This window comes from Silurus aristotelis (assembly GCF_946808225.1).
Source record: "Silurus aristotelis genome assembly, chromosome: 21".
NCBI lineage: Eukaryota > Metazoa > Chordata > Actinopteri > Siluriformes > Siluridae > Silurus > Silurus aristotelis.
In genome coordinates, this window is record NC_139594.1 from 21,330,516 (window position 1) to 21,350,178 (window position 19,663).

A 19,663-nucleotide genomic window follows, 5' to 3' on the forward strand; every position below is an offset into this window, starting at 1 on the left:
TCCATGGTTTTAGTTAAAAAAAAAAAAATACAACTGCACATTTTGTAATTTTAATGAATATATTTTATTTTGTATTTCTATTGAGATGATCTTTCTATAATCAGTGATTGCAGCAGTTACTTTTAAACTTTTTTGTCTCTTTTTTCAGTTGGTTGATGTTTTTTTTTTAAGATCTGTACAAAAACACACACACAGGTCAGGTTCCTTCTATAGTTTAGAGTTTACATTTTAGATTAAAAAGCATAAAATGGTACAAATATTTGTTTGAGATTGTGAAAGATGATCTCTAGATTTGTATTAAGGTCATCATATTCATCTATAATAATTATTTTACTCTTACACTGAAGTCAATCCTCCCTGCCATGAAGTAACTGCACATAGTTTTGGCTGCATATTTAAACACTTACATATTCTCTATTTAAAATCACATAAAAAAAAGAAAAAAAGAAAAAGCTGGTCATGTGAATAAGATTGTTTGTTTGTTTTTCTCTGTTTCGGTTACTCTTTTTCTTTTTCTGTGTATCAAATTGTGTTGTAGGTAGTGTTTACATCAGTGTTAACACGTTGTGTTAGATTTACAATCTTACTTCAAGATTAATTGCTTTCTCTGAAAGTGTACAAAACAAAACACACGGTTTTTGACTTCAGGTAGACTTGGAGTGACCACACACACACACACACACACACACACACACACACACACACACACACACACACACACCACAGAGAACTGCAGATACTGTATGTATGGACTATTTAAACATATGGACAATTTAATAACACTGACATATTTGAGCAAAATGAAATGTTGTTTGCTTTGACAGTTGACACTAGACATAATTAGAGACATAAGTAAATAAAAGGAGCAAAAAGAAACATGAGAGCGTGTTTGAGTCTAGCTACAGTATATGGAGTATATTCTTACCCTTTTCATTCATCTTCACCACCTCTGCTGTTTGTTTCAAAAATATGAATTCATGAACATGAGGGAAAAAACTGTTGCACAGTCTGGATGTGAGGCCCGAATGCTCCAGAACCTCTTTCCTGATGGTAGAAGGTTGAAGAGTGTGTGTGACGGGTGTGTGTGTGACGGGTGTGTGTGTGACGGGTGTGTGTGTGACGGATGCGTGGGGTCGTCCACAATGCTGTTTGCTTTGCGGATGCAGCGTGTGGTGTAAATGTCCGTGATAGAGGGAAGAGAGACTTTGATGATCTACTCGGACGTCCTCACTACTTTTTGTACTGTCTTGTGATCCGAGACGGTGCAGTTCCCAAACCAGGCAGTGATGCAGCTGCTCAGGATGCTCTCAATTGTCCCTCTGTAGAACATGGACAGGATGGGGGAAGAAAGATGGGCTTTCCTCAGCCTTCTCAGGTGCTGCTGAGCTTTCTTAGTGATGCAGCTGGTGTTGAGTGACCAAGTGAAGTTCTTCATCAGATGAACAACAAGGAATTTGGTGCTCTTGATGATCTCCATGGAGGATCCACAGTGTTTTTCATAGAACCTCAAATGCTTTTTCATGTTTGCTTCCCGGTTAGGGTTGTTAAACTGTTTTTACATTTACATTTAGGGCATTTAGCACACACCCTAACCCAAAAACATACAAAAGTGCTTTAAAGTCACAATCAATGAATACATCAACACTGTTCTTTAGTTTGCAGATTTAGGGTACAATCAGCCTAAATCTTTATTGGAAGGAATTAAAGCACAGTGTTGAGGGCACTGACACACATTCCCAGTTTAAGCATAGATTAAACATGTATCTTTTTACATGTTTAATCTTCATCCTTCACCTTTAATGTGAGCTATAACCTGAAAACTCAATGAAAAAACAAACTAAAATCATTATTAAAAAAAAAAATACAAAACTCATAAAATGTGGTTGCATTAAAATCAGTCTATTAGCATGGCACTCTTAACTAACCAATTTTTTACCCACTCTTCTTTGCAAAAGTGCTCTAAATCTGTCAGATTGTGAGTACATCTCTTGTGAACAACCCTCTTCTTCACCCCAAGGTTTTTCAATCGAATTTAGGTTTGGGCTCTGGCTGGGCCATTCTAAAACTTTAAAACTTTCTTCTTCTGGTAAAGCCATTCTTTTGTTGATTTGGATGTTTGCTTTGGGTCATTGTCGTGCTGAAAGATGAAGTTCCTCTTTATCATCAGCTTTCTAGCAGGAGCCAGAAGGTTTGTTGCTAACATGGATTGGTATGTGGAACTGTTCAAAATTCTCTCCACCTTCACTAAGGCCCCAGTTCCAACTGAAGAAAAACAGCCCAAAACATGATGCTGCCACCACCATGCTTCACTTTAAGTATGGTGTTCTTTTAGTGTTGCAGTGTTGTTTAGTGTTGTTTTTGTGCCAAACATATCTTTGCACCAAAAAGTTCAACCTGGGGTTCATCAGACCATAACACATATTTCCACATGCTTTTGGAAGACTTCAACTGTGTTTTTTTTGCATAATTTAGCCAGGCTTTGATGTTTTTCTTCAAAGACATGAAAACACAGGAGCTTGTTGTCATATGTACAGTACCACACAGCCAGTAAATGCCAAAAATCTTTGCATCTCCTTTAATGTTGCTGTAGACCTCTTGGCAGCCTTTCTGACCAGTTTTCTTTTTATCTTTTCATCAATTTTGGAGGGATGTCCAGTTCTTGGTAAAATCACCGTTGCACCATAATGTCTTCACTTGATGATGATTGTCTTCACTCTGTTAAATGGTACATCTAATACCATGGAAATTCTATTGTACCCTTCTCCTGGCTGATATCTTATAACAATGAGATCCCTCTGATGCTTTGGAAGCTGTCTGTGGACCATGGCGTTTGTCTGTATGGTGTCTGTGGAACACCAAACTTTACCTCAAAGAGTGTGGAGAACTCACCATTTACATCCACAAACTGATAGCGATCAATCAGATAAGACCTGAGCCAGGAGAGACTGTTTCTTTTATACCAACAACATTCTCTAGTCTAGCAAGCAGGAGATTATAGATATTAATTGTCTAGATTTTTTGCGTGATGTTTTTAACTTTATTATTATAAAAGTTCATGAACCCATTACTAACTATTGATGGTTTGCATCTATGAGGGTGGAGAAATATGCTGATCAGCAGCACTAAAAGCTTTTCTAGAACTCAGGAGATTCTCCTCCCATGCTATTTGAAATACTGTCAATTTGGTTTGAAGCCGTTTACGTTCTAATTTCCAAGTGGTCTGTTTTAAGGTGGGCGTATGATCATTATACCACCCTGCATATTTTTTGTCCCTGATCATTTTGGTTTTAAGGGGAGCTCCATCATCTAGAGCAGGGGGGCCAACCAGTCAGAGACCGAGAGCCACATTTTTTACTGTGTTACCGCAAAGAGCCACATCATACACATGGGCACACATGAACATCACCCATCCCTTCCTCTTACACACACACACACACACACACACACACACACACACACACACACACACACACACACACACACACACACCTCTGCTCAGCCAGATTTATTGTAAATGTCACACACCAACATAATGACAGAAATTGACTCCTACAGTTCTAAGACCACAGGACAGTCATTTTCAACAATGAACATTATGTGCACTGTCTCACACACACAAACTCTGTTTAACCAAGTCCACAAACAAAAATATAATCATTTACAATAGCGTTTATCTTTTACTATGCATGTTACTTAGTGGGACTTTTGGCATCCTTGCCTTGAACAATCCCCTTCAAATCTGGCACATATTCCGTTGTTGCCACTCGAAGCAATTCTTTCACATGGGTGTCAGTCAGAACAGATCGATGCTTTGATTTCACGTGTTTCAGGTAGAAAACAGACTTTGTTTGTGTTTTTATTTTTTTTATATATGCGTGTTCACTTCGCTTGAGTTCAATACGGTATTTTCGTCAAATGCGCATGTGCGTGAGATGCATATACTGAAGGGGTGGGCAATTAATTTTTACAAGGGGCCACATGAGAAAGCTGAATTGTGTCAGAGGGCCACACCAACGATAATATTTTAGGGATGCACCGTAATGAAAATTCAATTCAAAAGGCAATGAAATCCATAATTTTTTGTGTTATGCCTTTTGCCTTGGCACCATCACTGGAAAACTTTCCTGCCTTTTCAAAAACGTCCTCTACAGACGGAGTGCGCATGCTCGGATTGACTTTACTTTTCTGCGCCGCGTTCTTCTCATATTTAGAAGGCAATCGGGATGTTTGGATTTCAGGTGATAAATGAAACCCGACTTGGAGAAACTCTTTGCAGATACACCCCCTCTTGAAATTTCAGCATTGCATGTTTTGCAAATCGCTCTCCTCACACCGCAGACATGTTGCTCTTATCCAGATAACCGTGTGCTGCTGCGCTTTTTTATTGCATCATTAAAATTGTGTTTTTTCCGTGTTGTTTCGGTAATTTAGGTATTTCGGCCGAAAATCTTCGGTGCATCCCTGTAATTTATGATTGGCCTCACGCGGGCCATAGTTTGCCCAGGTCACAAACACAAACTTCGATATGAACGTAAGAGCCGCATGAAACCAGCCAAAGAGCCGCAGGTTGGCCACCCCTAATCTAGAGTCTGATGGAACGGTAATTCTAGACATTGAGTGGACGCTAAAGTCTTATCTATTTAAAGTTTATTAAGTTACTTAAACCAAATTTCTGGGAATTCTGACATTTTGTTTTCCCTAAGGCAACAGAGAGATTTGTTTTTGTTTTGTTAACATTCCAGGGCCACTGAGTAGACTGTGTGCACCTGGACAATGTTGGGAATGGAGACATTTGATTCCCTTGAGAAGAAGGAACAAGGGTCTGTGTAAATCCGTAAACCTTTTTAGCAATAGGAGGGTTGGTGAGCAAGCAGTCTTCTTTACTTCTTTAGTGTAAAGAATGAGAAGATTTTTGTGAGACTCAGGGATTGAAATGAATTTTCAGTCACCCATGTTAAAAGAAGCCTTAGAGGAAAATGAAAAAGAATCAGAATTTAGGGGCAAACTATCGGCTTTCCAAGATGGTGATGAAATGCACAAGAGAGTTAAAGACATATAAAAATTTGGAAAAAACAAACAACCCCAAAGGCAAATATGTGTGAATGGATAATAGTTTATGAGAGGAACATGCATAACATCTATATAAGGATACTGGAACCCATGGAAAATGTTTCATGTCATATGTTTATGACACTGATTTGTTTACCTTTTTTTTTAGACCGTTATAAAACCAAACTTAATTCAATTCAACCATTTTTATTTGTATAGCGCTTTTAACAATGAACATTGTCTCAAAGCATCTTTACACAGATAATGTGGAGAAAGATAATGAATATGTTCTTTATAAGTAAGTTGTGAATCTCATCAAACTCATGTGAATCCAGTCAATTTTAAGTCTGATAAGGATTTTTCACATTTTGAAATCTTTGAGCAAGTTCGGGTCAGTGTAGAGCGAAAAATAAGCACATTTCACTTCCTGTTGTGGGGTTCAATGAATGTTTTCTCTATTGTTGAAATCGATATGTGTTTTAGCGGGGGCGTGGCCAAGTGACAGTTTGTGAATGGAGGGTGGAGTTTGAAGAATCACACACCTGTTGGGAATTTGGCTAATCTGTGTTCTTTATTACAGTGAGTAGGAACAGGATAAAAGGAAAAGAAAAGAACTGGGAGGGAGAGAAATGAGCAGAGAGACACGTGTGTGTGTGTGTGTGTGTGTGTGTGTGTGTGTGTGTGTGTGTGTGTGTGTGTGTGAGAGTGAGAGTGAGAGTGAGAGTGACCATAGTCACGTCATTCCATAGTTACACCTCATTCAAAAAATCTAAAAAAACAAAAAGATCACACACTTTAACAGCCTTCAGAATGCAGACTAGACTAAAGCAGCATTTCACATCCAATATTCACACGTGATGAAATGATACACGATTGTATGTTCATTAGCTGAATGATATCTAACACACTAGTTCACACACTCGTTCACACAGTGGTTCTGTAACAGCATCTGATTTGAGGAGATTCTTACTTCTGTCTGGATCCTCCTCCTGATGTTCTGATATTTTGGGGCCTGATGGGAGCAACATCACCTGCAATGATTCTAGAAGGAGCATCTCCCATTTTCAGCTTTGTGTTTCTGACCATCCTAAGAGAGAGAGAGAGAAAGAGAGAGAACAGAAAACAGACAGATAGTGAGAACATTTTACTGTGATAATAAAACATGAGAACTTTTCATTACAGTTGCTGAAATCTAACACTAACCATGTATCTGTCTGTCTGTCTGTCTGTCTGTCTGTCTGTCTGTCTGTCTGTCTGTAGAGAGTGAAGGAGAGAAAATTCTTTCCACAAGCTGCGAGCAAAATAAGTGAACTTTTTGCCTCGTGATTATCAGCCACAGTGGTTAAGTGGAGGCTGAAAACATCTCACACCTCTCAAGGTTTCTTCCTTATGCCATCTCGGGGAGTTTTTCCTTGCCACAGTCTTCACCGGTGCTCATCAGGGACAAACTTACACTTATAAAAAACATATTATTAATTAGCACCACATTATCTGTGTAAAGCTGCTCTGAGACAATGTTCATTGTTAAAAGCTCAATACAAATAAACATGAATTGAATTGAACTCGGTCAAGTATATGGTGAGAGACGGTGATCAAAAACTGACCCACAAATTCCCTTAGTATTAATGTTTCCATGTACAAGACACACATATACTAATGACACAATTTAAGACACAAATATACACTACCTGAAGAAGAGTTTATTTCGATTAAACTTTTGGATTTTTCAGCTGAAATGATGCAGAACCACAGGGAAGAGAAACGAATATTGAGACACCAGCCGGAATGGAGGCAGACAGAGAGTGGTTTACTAAATTTCCTGATAAAAGCAGACCTGAAGAAACTATTTTAAAACTTTTGGAGAATAACCTTGTAAGAAAAAATATTTTCGACTCCAAACACTACCTTCACTACCAAGGGCACGGCCATGGGCAAAAAGTTTCCCCCTCCTACGCCAACATATTTATGAAATGGTGGGAGGAAAGGGCACTGGCGGCCTGGGAAACCAAACCTGTTAGCCTTCGACACAAATTTTGTGATTCACAGCTGAAATGCCCTACCTACATTTAAATGTTAATGGTTCCTGATAAAAATGTGCTACATACACAATTTAAATATCTTTGAAAAGAAGACACTTTGAGCGTTACTGTAAATCATCAAAGTTCATATTGCTCAAAAAGATAAGTTATAGATGATGAAGTGCCATGGGTATGCATTTCCTGCAGTAAACATTATTTTTATTTCATATATCAATCAATGAAATCAGTCCTGGAGCAATCCAGAAAAGTACTGGGTTAAAAGCAACATGTCTCATGAGTTTATATTTCAAATTAAAAAATGAAATTCCTTTCAACATTAATCTGAGTATGACTATGTCTGATCCTTTTCTCCCTCCCCCTGTTTGAGAGCCACCTGCTAAACTCAGGTGATCATTCATACTCTAGTCATACAGTCTGCATAGAAATGAGCTGCTGATCATTAAAGGCTTTTGTTATAGATGTTTGGATATTGATATTGAGTTGGTGTTCATACTGATGACCAGGTAGCAGACAAGCTCTTGTTTTTTCATGACCATTCATATTGATGTGCGGCCATTCCAATCACACACACACACACACACACACACACACACACACACACACACACACACTTACTCAACAAGCATTTCTTTTATAAAAACAAACGGGCAATAAGACCTATAACATGGTATAAAACTGTAAAGGGAGATATATTGTATCTTACAGATGTAAAATAGCATCTCCATGCGGATGTCCAAATCTCTGTTGTTACTCCGCCCCAAGAATATTTTCTACATCGCTGCTTTGTGCAAATCTCTGATAAAACAACTTTTTTGACTGTCCATTTTTTTCTTTGTTTTCTCAAAACATTTTTTGGTGAACAAAATCCAGTTAGCACACGCTATAAACAGCCGTTTGTGCCGAACTGAGAGATGCATCACTTTCTAGGGCATCGCCTAATGCTACTGCCTGGAAATAAAAGGTTTGAAATTATAGGTGGTGTAGAAAAGACAACTTCCTATAGAAAGTAGACACAAGCCCGAGATTCCACCACTTTTGCTGTAGTAGCTGTTGTTGTATTTCTTTTTTTTTTTCTTTACTGTGTGGTCATTTGTTTTGTAACATTATTGTGGGAGAGCTGATGGTTCAGGGGAAAGAAAACCACTCAGGACAGGACCAGTTCCAAACAAATCAGTTTATTTAAGCAATCAGTGCTTTATTCACACACTCGCACCTCTTTCTGTGCTCCCCCTGATCAATGCAAGAGAGAGAACATTCCTTAGTCAAGATCTCCCTCAGGTGTGTCATTCCTATGCCTTTCTGCTCCCGGCCTCGCCCCCCATTCACAAACCGGCGCTCAGCCACACCCCCAACGCCCAACTCAGGCCAGGGAGTCGTCCGGCCAGCAACCGACTCCTCTCCCCTGGCGTGAGAGGAAGTTGGCCATGACCATCTGCGCCCACAGGCGGTAGATCAACTCTTTTTAGCTTTAATTCGCGATAAAGCCTGTTGGCACGACTCCGTTCACTGGACCGGATCTGGCACTCCCTTTTTAGTGAGATAGGTCAGCGGGCTGGTGACGTCCGAATACATAGGGACAACCCTCCGATAATAGCCAGCCAGCCAGGAACTGTCTCACCTCCTTTTTGGTCTTGGGTTTTGGACAGGTTGCAATTGCTGCTGTCTTATCAATTTGGAGACGCACCTGCTCATGACACATGTGGAAACCCAGATACCGTACTTCCACCCGCCCAATTGCACACTTCCTTGGGTTTGCCGTGAGCCCTGCCCGCCTCAAGGTCCTCAGAACCGATCTGAGGTGTTAGAAATGCCGCTGCCAATCATTGCTATAGATCAGTTCTTCTCAAATAGTGGGGCGCGCCCCCCTGGGGGGCTTGGGGCGATGCCTGGGGGGGCATGTGTGGCCCCGGGGAACATGCTTTTATTTTGCCACAGGGGGAAATATGGCAAAGCGTATGTAGCATTTGGCTTCACTGTGACTACGGTGGAAGACGAGGAAAGACCGGTATGTCTAAAAATGTTGGCAGCGGACAGCATGAAGGGGCACTGCTTCTGGATATCGCGTTGCATATTCTACTAAAACTAACGCAAAGCAATGTCCGTGTGCCGTCTGCTTTAATGGTCTGACAAGGTCCATGCCAATTCTTTTGAAGGGGACCTCGATTAAGGGTAGGGGGTGCAAAGGCACTTTTGGGACCGCCGGCAGATTCACCAGCTGACATTCTTGACATTTTGCACACCATCTACGCACATTGCCGCGAATGCCCGGTCTATTGGGTGGTTTAAGGTTTTATCGCAGCCCAGGTGTCCAGCTATCGGATTATGGTGAGCCGCATTGAATAGAAGTTTCCTGCGGCTCTTTGGGACCAACAACTGGGTTGTGTTCTCTCCGGTTTGAGTGTCCTGCTTTACTCTGTATAATTTCTGCTTAATAACTGCGAAGTAGGGATAGGAAAGCGCGATGTTTGGTGGGACTCACTGACCATCGATTACTCTCACCTGGTCGAAGGCGTGTCGGAGGGTTTTGTCTAGCGACTACTCAAGGGGGAAATCCCAGAGGGGGATTCCAAGGAGGGCGGGGTCTGTCGGTCGCGGAGCTGGCGTCGACGGCCCGGGCAGCGCCTCTCCTGTCAACATAGCGCACATCCTAAACTGCTTTGCCTCATAGCAGGACCCATCAACACACATTTCCCTTAACAAACGAGGAAAAGTGGGCCAATTCATTCCCAGAATTAGTGGATGGGTGAGGCGGGGACTACCTGCCACCTCCACTCTATGTTTCTCTCCCCCGATTTGGACAGTAATGGCCACCAGTGGGTATTCGTGGATATCCCCATGCACACATTTCACCTTCACCCGCCGTGCAGTATTCAAAGCCTCGCATCGCACCAGGCTTTGGTGGATAGCGGTCTGTCCATCCCAAGAGTAGCTGAACTCAGAGCGAGATTCCTCTGGTAGTTTTGGTTTCATAGGAAAATGATTAGTTTTATTTGTTTTTGTTGTGTGGAAGCACAAATGTCTTGTTCGACAGTGAAAGTAAATTCATGGGTTTTTGCCTGGAAAATCACTTCGAGTGAAATGTGCTCAAGCAGATTGCTCTTTAGAATTTGGGACGTTTACAGAATTGATCTGAAAACTGTTTGTTTTGATGAGCATCTTTTTGCCTACAGAATTGATCACAGATTCAGTGCATCTCTGAAAGTGTTTAGTGAAAGTGAACTTACTTATTACACACCTTTTGATGTGCAGATGCCCTATGGGTCTGTTGATTGTTTTTGCTTTGTTGTACTCTACTGTCATTTAATTCAGATTTAGCTGTCACGTGTTCATGTGTCTGTGAAGTTGTTTGTTTTGTCCATTCTGTGCAACCAAACTTCAATCTAAATCATCTGTTTACACGTCGTCATGTTTTAATGTAGACACTTTGCCCACTTTCAAAAAAAATAAAAAAGAATTATTACATCTGTGTGAAGACTGGATTTAATCCTGCACATTGACACCATAGAACTATATTACACATGACATGTGCTCCAAAAAGAGTACTTTCTGGATAACACTTGTAGAGTAATCCATAGGAAAAACAACACCAGAGGTGTTAAATGACCCTTAGTGTAAAACTTTTAGAACAATAATCAGTGTTCTAGCACTACAGGGTGTCATTTTAACACTATAAATTCAACACTACATACAGTGTCATTTTAACTCTCGATAGATTGGGACCATATATGATCTTTAGTCGTGTTCAAATCAACAGTAAGTGTTAAATTCACACTGCTGATTTTACTGTGTAGGGTTTCTGGGCTCTCTGGATAATTTGTGCTCTGGACCCCAGATATCTGGTCTTTTTACTCCATGTAACTACAATCATTATCAATAAGCACAACAATTATTGTATCTTCAGTAAGAGACAATAAAGATCTCAATTTGAACAGTTTATTAAATGAACTGAAACTGTGTATACTGTATACAGTAAAGCAATAAACACCATTGTATGGTCTCACACACAGATCACTAAAACCCTGTCTGGATTATTATTATCTGAGTGATAATAAGATCATAAGAGTGAATAATAAGTTAACAGCAGCTCCAGACACAAATGTGGATATTGGTTTAAACACAGGATCATTCCTGTAATATACAATACAACAGACAGACAGGTAGGTAGATGATTATATTTAGTATAACACACTTTTCAACAGTTTAAGTGTAATTCTCATAAAATTAGAAATATAATAAAAAAAAACTGAACGACTGTGATTTTTGAAATAATAAAATGCTACCACCTAGTAATAAATATTTTCTTTTATTAGATTAATGATTAAACCTTTGGAAATACATTCATATATATTTATAGTAACTGTGATGTTTGAATCTATATAAATCAATTTGTCGCCGGACGGAACTTTGGGTATTTTTTATTAAGCAAATAATAAAATAAAAATGAATGAAATCGTTGTTTCTATTCTGAATTCTATATTTTAGTAACTATTTTATAATAGCTATCCTATTTAATGTATATTGAATATTATTAGACTCTAGATAAATTACTAGATACATTATTTTAGTTTTTTTTTTTTATATTTATATTAGTATGTAAGTAAATATATACGTACAGGCAGGTTTTTACTTGTCGGACCTGCGCTTCATAGAAGATTTTAAGATAAAATGATAAAACTGCATATCGGCGAATTTTTGTAGTGGTAAAATGCTACCATCTAGTGGTGATATGAGACATTGCAATTTGTATTTTGCTCTGTTTCCACACGGACCGTTTTTACTTGTCGGACCTGCGCTTCATTGCAGATTTTATCAGTAAAAACAAATGTTTAATGTTTATTTTTCGTTGAAAAAAATGAATGAAATTGTTATTTCTTTTCTATATTCTATTATATATTTTATAATTTTATAATAGCTATCCTATTTTTATTTATGTAGAATATTATTAGATACTAAAAACATTGCTAGATTTATTATTATAATTATTATTATTTTTATTATTACTATTATTATTAGAAAGATAATTATATTGATAAACTTTTGTACAGTTTAATTGTAATTTTAATGAAATTTTAGGTAAAATAAATAAATAAATAAAAAACTGTAAATTTTGTAGTAGTAAAATTCTTCCCTCTAGTGGTGATATGAGACATTGCAACTTGTCTCCGGGCGGTAATTTTGGTATTTTTGCTGTTTCCACACGGACGGAGACAATTAAGCAAATAATAATATAAAAATGAATGAAATCGTTGTTTCTATTCTGAATTCTATATTTTAGTAACTATTTTATAATAGCTATCCTATTTAATGTATATTGAATATTATTAGACTCTAGATAAATTACTAGATACATTATTTTAGTTTTTTTTTTTTTATATTTATATTAGTATGTAAGTAAATATATACGTACAGGCAGGTTTTTACTTGTCGGACCTGCGCTTCATAGAAGATTTTAAGATAAAATGATAAAACTGCATATCGGCGAATTTTTGTAGTAGTAAAATGCTACCATCTAGTGGTGATATGAGACATTGCAATTTGTATTTTGCTCTGTTTCCACACGGACCGTTTTTACTTGTCGGACCTGTGCTTCATTGCAGATTTTAATCAGTAAAAATGTTTCATGTTTATTTTTCGGTGGATTTATTTTTTAAATATCCAACTAATGAAAGGACGTCGTGAATAAGTTTTTAAATAAAGTTTTAATTTCGCCCTTTTTATATTTATATTAAATACAAATGCACAAGTTCTGAATGAATCATAAATAATTAAGCAAATAATAAAATGAATTAAATCGTTGTTTCTTTGATATATTTTATTATCTATTTTTAAGTTTTATAAAAGCTATCCTATTTTTATGTATTTAAAATATTATGTACTAAATAAACGATTTTGTTCTTTGTTAAATATTTGTATGTGATTGAATTCTAAAAGAATTGTTACAAAATTTAGAAATGGAAAATATTTATTTTGATTTGTCAAACGAGCAAATAAATATTAAGTTTAATTAAACAATGTTATATTTATATATATTTATATATACTATACTATACTATTTATATAACTAAATATATATAAGTTAACAGGTAATTTAATAAATATTTTCCTTTGTCTTTGTTTTATAATTTTTATGTATTTATGTATTTATTTATTTATATTCTTAATAAAAAAATTATGACTTCAGTTAAATATGAATAATTTATCAAATATATTTTTTTTATAAGTTTTATAGAATTTAACCATACTTAGATAAATAATATAAAAAAAAGATCTTGTAATTTATCTAGTATCTACTAATATTCTACATATATAAAATAGGATATATTATAAGATAATTAATAAAATATTGAATATATAATAAAAACAACGATTTCATTAATCTTTATTTTATTATATGTTTAATTATTCCTGATTCACTGAGAACTCGCCCATTTTTATTAAACAACTTTTATCGCAACACAAATTTATTCACGACGTCCTTTCTTTAGTCTGATATTTAAAAAATAAATCCACAGAAAAATAAACACTAAATATTTGATTTTTCTGATGCGCCAAGTCTCAAATCAGCACTAAAATCTGCCACGAAGCGCAGGTCCGACAAGTAAATACCGTTCGTGTGGAAACAGAGCAAAAATACCAAAAGTACCGCCCGACGAAAAGTTGATTTATATAGATTTAAACACCACAGTAACTTTAAGACATTTGCAAGTGTATTTTAAAAGGTTCCAAACATTATATTAATAAAATATATTTAATTTTGTTTATAAATATATAAATTATTTTAATCGAATAAAATTTCCTCCTGCACATCAATGCTACTGCAATGTCTCATATCACCACTAGATGGTAGAATTTTATCATAACAAAAATAACCGATGTTTAGTTTTTTATTTTATTTCATTTATTTAATTTAAAATGACAATTAAACTGTAAAAAAGTTTGTTATAATCAGTATAATTATCTATCTATCTATCTATCTATCTATCTATCTATCTATCTATCTATCTATCTATCTATCTATCTATCTAATTATGCTACTTTTATTGTATCTACTAAGTTCTATAGTAGTTATTCAGAGGTTCTATAGTAATTATTCAGTCATTTTATTGCATTAATATTAGTTTGATTAAGACACACGCTAGATAAAGTGGATTAGAATATTTTTCACCACATTTGCTTCGGCAACTGAACTGGCAGCTTATAAAAACTTGTCATCAAACCTGCGTAAGCATGCTGAGGTCAGTTAGTAATACTGCTACCTTTAGTTTACATCATTGTTGTACTGTTGTGTTGCATCATTGCGGGACATTACTAATGTCGGTTAGCACCAGGGTTGGAAATGAATGGGAACTGGGGGCAAAATGGTCACTGCCCAGTAAAGCTGGCACTATTACCAGTGTCATATGAAATAAATGAAAAGTGTTATATTTTAGGAGTAGATCTGCTGATGTTGCATTACTGTATAACCAATCACACACTTTTGTTGAGAATGCAGTGTGCAGCTACAATCACCAGGTCGCTGTCGTCACTTCACCTTTTTGTTTTTGAACATTTTGTTTGAAATGTAATCTATTGTTAAATATGAACACCTGTGAACAACGGTCTATCAGATGCACAGGCGGGACGCTGAAGCCTAAAGGGTTTTTAATGTGACTCAGAAGAACGATTACTCTCAAAGAGTGATCCATTCATTTTCTACTAAACGCGTATGAGCAAAGCATCGCAACATCTCAGTAGGTTATGTAGAGGAAACAGAATGGAGTTTACCTCTGCACTCTTCTAGTCCGAGACGTTCACTCTTTTGTCACGTGACTCCCATAGACGCATTGCAGATATAAATAAATATATAAATGATTGGAACTATAGTCACAGTTTGTGTATGTAGACGTGTTGGTGGATCTGCTTATTAAACATTTACCATTTTATTTTTGATCAAAATTAAAAAAAAAAAGAAACCCACCTCTTCCATGCAGACATAACAAGAAAAGGGAAGAGGAGGTGCAAAAACAGGAGATTATTTTTGATGCTGCAGTCAGAGAGTTTAAGGGGTATGCACACATATAGAGACCCAAATCAGGTATACATTAAAGCAGGTCCTTTTTGTGTAATTCTACCTATAAAATAAACATTATACTTTTTATACCCGTAGAACTTGACAAATCTAAACAAATAGGTCAAGAGAGAGCGCCACATTCTTCCAGCGGTGGATCACTCTTTAGCCATGTTGTCAGATGCTACAGTATTTACAAAGCTGGATCAAGATCAGGCTTCTGGGAGATTCCCCTTACAGAAGATTCAAGACCTCTCACCACATTTATTACTTCATTTGGGAGATATTTATTTAATAGACTTCCATTTGGCATTGCATCGTCACCAGAACACTTTCAAAGGCGAATGTCACAGTTCCTGGAGGATTTCAGCGGCGTCATATGTCATGCAGATGACATCCTAGTCTTTGGCTGTGACAAATGTGAACATGACCAGCATCTGAACAAAGTATTGACAAAACTACAAGCAGCGGGACTTACACGAAATGAAAAATGTGAGTTTGCTAAGACTGAAATACTTTACGTCGGACACAAAATCACAACAAAAGGGTTGGAGGCAGATCTAAACAAGGCCAGTGCTATTCTGCATATGCCAGAGCCTAGGAGTGTGGCGCAGAGTCCTCGGAAAGGCAAATTACCTTGCTAAATTCCTACCACAACTTGCTTCATTCACAGTCCTATTAAAGGAACTGCTTAAACAAAGAAATGAATGGCTCTGTGATGAGCCACAGAGACAAGCATTTCACAGATTAAGACAGGAATTGAGTTCACCAAAAGTGCTGGCTGCTTATTCCCCAGACAGCGAGACAAAGGCTGCTGCAGACGCATCATCTTACAGCATAGGCTGTAACAAACAAAAACAAAAAGACGGAACATGGTAACAAACATATCCAGGAGTCTAACGGACACAGAGAAGCGCTATGTGCAAATTGAAAAGGAAGCGCTAGCAGTGACATGGGCATGTGGTCTGCACTTCACATTGCTCAAAGACCTCACAGCCACTCGTGGCTCAACAGATTCTACATGAACTGGAAGCACTTCCAGGAGGTGCCACGCAGCCTACCCAACCTCTCCATGCTCCCGGCAGAGCGGAGGCCATGACTGAGCTGGAGAAGGCGAAGGTAAGTCGTGAGCAGCCTCTGGCCTGTGCAGTAGAGCCCGGTTGGCAGCTCGCGCTAAAAGAGCTTGAAGTGGAAATTAAGTGGCAGAAGTACCATATGCAGTTCTTGCGAGTTCAGAAACGGGAGTTGGAAATTAGGAGGAAAAAGCTTGACCTGGCAGATCAGCGGAAGAAGCCAGTGCTGCTGCCACGGACGTTTAGGTCCTCGACAGCAACCTCCCCGTCTCCCGTTGCCGCTGAGCACTCCAGGACACCGCCCACCCCAGCCGAGTCCTCAAAAATAAGTCTGCTTGCTTTTGATGTTAGCTGACACATTGGGTTAGTGCAAGTATTCCCGGTAAAGTACTTTGCAGTATTTGAAAGGATAAAGGCAACGCTAACCTGGCCAAAAAGTTTATGGACATTTTTGTTGCAGTGTAAACTGTCTGGTAAGCTTCAGGAAGCATGCTCAGCCCTCACTCTTGAGCAGAGTTTGATTTATGAGTCTGTGAAAGCTACAGTGCTCCGTGCATATGAGCGCATGCCGGAAGCATACCGGCAAAACTTTAGGAACACTGTGAAGTACGTTTACCAGACCTATGTTGAGTTTGCGCATGAGAAAGCCAAGCTGTTTGATAAATGGTGCTCTGCCAGTGGCGTGAGAGATTTTAACAGCTTCAAGAACTTATTTTGCTGAAAGAATTTAAAGTAATAACTTCCAGAGCAGCTGGTGGTTCATTTAAATGAGCAGAAGCTTGACGCCTTGGCCAAAGTTGCTATATTTTCTGATGAATTTGTTTTAACTCATAAAGTTGTGTTTAATCCTCCTTCACCTCAGAGAGATGTATCTGCACGTTCATCTAAGCCTGCATCAAAAATTTGTATTGCGCCTAATCCTTCAGCTGGTTCTCGCTACTGTTTTTACTGTCATGAGCCAGGACATGTTATTGCAAACTGCCCAGTATTGAAGCGGAAGCAAATGAAACAGCATGCTGAGATTAAAACCTTTCTCTGAAGCCTCTTATGCAGGTAGCGACATATTCATTTAAGACATTGATAATTCGTGTACCATTACACCTTGTATATTTGAAAATTGAGAATTTCTCAATTGAGTCCACCCAGTGCACTTCACCACCTATTGCACCTAGAGCACTTGACCACCTAGTGCACTTCACCACCCAGTGCATCACCTCTCCACCTAGTGCACTTCACCATCTAGAGCAGGGGTGTCAAACTCAAATTCACAGTGGGCCAAAATTAATAAGTGGAACGAAGTTGCGGGCCAAACTCAATATTTAATGAAAAATTGATTGCAATTGTGCGTGTTTTCCCGTCTCTCCAGATGTGTAATGTTGAACCTTTTCATATGGAAACAAACTTTAGTTTTGCATAAACATTGAATATGGAACAACCAAAGTTATATTATAACCACATTAGAAATTAAATTTGAAATAAAACACACATCAGTGGTATTAGTTTCTTATTATGTCTCTGTCTCTTAATCTGTAGCATTTAAAATTCCTGGAAATCTTTTTTTCACAGTCTCAGAATGGGAGATCAGTCATGTGTCTTAAACCCATCTCTGTAGTAACCTCTTACAGACACAGACGTTCTCAGGAAATGTCCTGGATCTGGTTTTCACCCACCCATATCCCAGCAACAGACATGACTGCCACTCCACTTCAGATTTCTAATCATCACCTGGTTTCCTTTTCAATCATTCTTCCTATTTTACCTAAAAAACATTTACATGTCTCTCTTATCTGTCCCAACCTTAACTTCATCTCTCCCTCCTCTGTAGCTTCCTGTACTCTTTCATCTCTTCCTGACCCTGACTCCTTTTCCTCTCTATACTTGGACTTTGCTACTGACTCCTTTCTCTCCTCTCTTTCCTCAACCAGGGACCTCCTCTGTGTCGAGAAAAATATTCTAATCCACTTTATCTAACGTGTGTTTTAATCAAACTAATATTAATCTAGCAAATTGACTGAATAATTACTATAGAATCTAGTATATACAATACAAGTAGCTTAATTAAACCTATTTAGCCTATATTTCAATCAAACTCATGTAACCTATTTTACTCCAAGTAGAATTTAAATAATAATAATAATCAGAAACTAAGAAATAGAGTAGAATGGGGTCGGACTAATGTTATAAGTGTGCAGGAGAACCAAAAACAATGTACAAGGCAGACTTAAGCATGTTTATTGGAAAAAAAGAGTTTGTGGGCCATAGCTGCTGCAGAAGACATGAGTGCGCAATCAGTATCAGACTCAGGGGAAGATATGGGAGGATAATAATAATAATTGGGTGAGCGAACGGAGAAGTAAGAGAATAATCAGTAGGGGACCAACATGAAGGAGGAGATGGTAGAGTTGATGTAGGTAGACAGGAGTCGTCATAGTCTTCATTGTCGGTCTCCTGATGAACAGCAGGAAGGTCAGACGAGTTCTGTGTGCCCATATCACGTGTAAAAGTACTCTGTACAATGCGAGGAGGCAGACAGGGGTTCTCTGGAACAGCTGGAGTAGAGAGATATTTAATAGACTGGGCAATCTCAGTGGTGAGGGAGAAGAGCTGAAACTGACGATACTGTCGGTGGAGAATGCTCCTGAAAGCTGTCCCAGAACGTCTGTGAGATGGAGCTGAATAAAAGAAACCAACAGAGATCCGATGTAAAAGGGTGAAATCACAATGAACCTAAACATAAAACTAAACACTAAACATAAAAATTCATATGTGCATGTAGCAACAAAAGTAACAAGTTTATTGTTAGATTTTTATCATGCCTAAACAAAACTTAATTCTTGGAGAGGTTTTCCATATGACCTGTGATGCCCGTAGTGCCTTTCTGATATCAGGGAAGAATAACACCGCACACAGCAAATGTTCTTCTTCGGTTTATTGCAGGCAGCAGACACGTATATATATATATACACACAGAGGAGAGAAAGCTGACCTAATGTTGTTTCCTGTTTAGACAAGAGGATATACTAGCTGGAGATGTGTGAGCCCAGATAAAGACTCCCTGTGTACCTTAAATACTAACATCGTAAATATTCTATAGACACTGAACAGACAAAGGAATGTGTGTGAAACATTGTGAGAACTGTCTTAACACTAACAATTATAAATGTTATCTCTGTGAAGCTCAACACACTCTGTAACATAGTCAGCTCGGGGAAGTACGAATGACATATGACCTAGATACTAACATGACTAAGCAGAACAATACAGTCAAACATATATATGAATAAACAATCAAAGTAAAAAGAATATAGCTTGATTCAATGACAGTAGAATAAAAAGCAGCATTATAAAAGAGAACAAAAGCAGAAAAACGTACGCATTGCAGATGCAGGAAGACAAAATAGGCTGCAAAATGGTTGTTCATGCACATAGAGAACAGAATAAAGCTGTACCTGAGG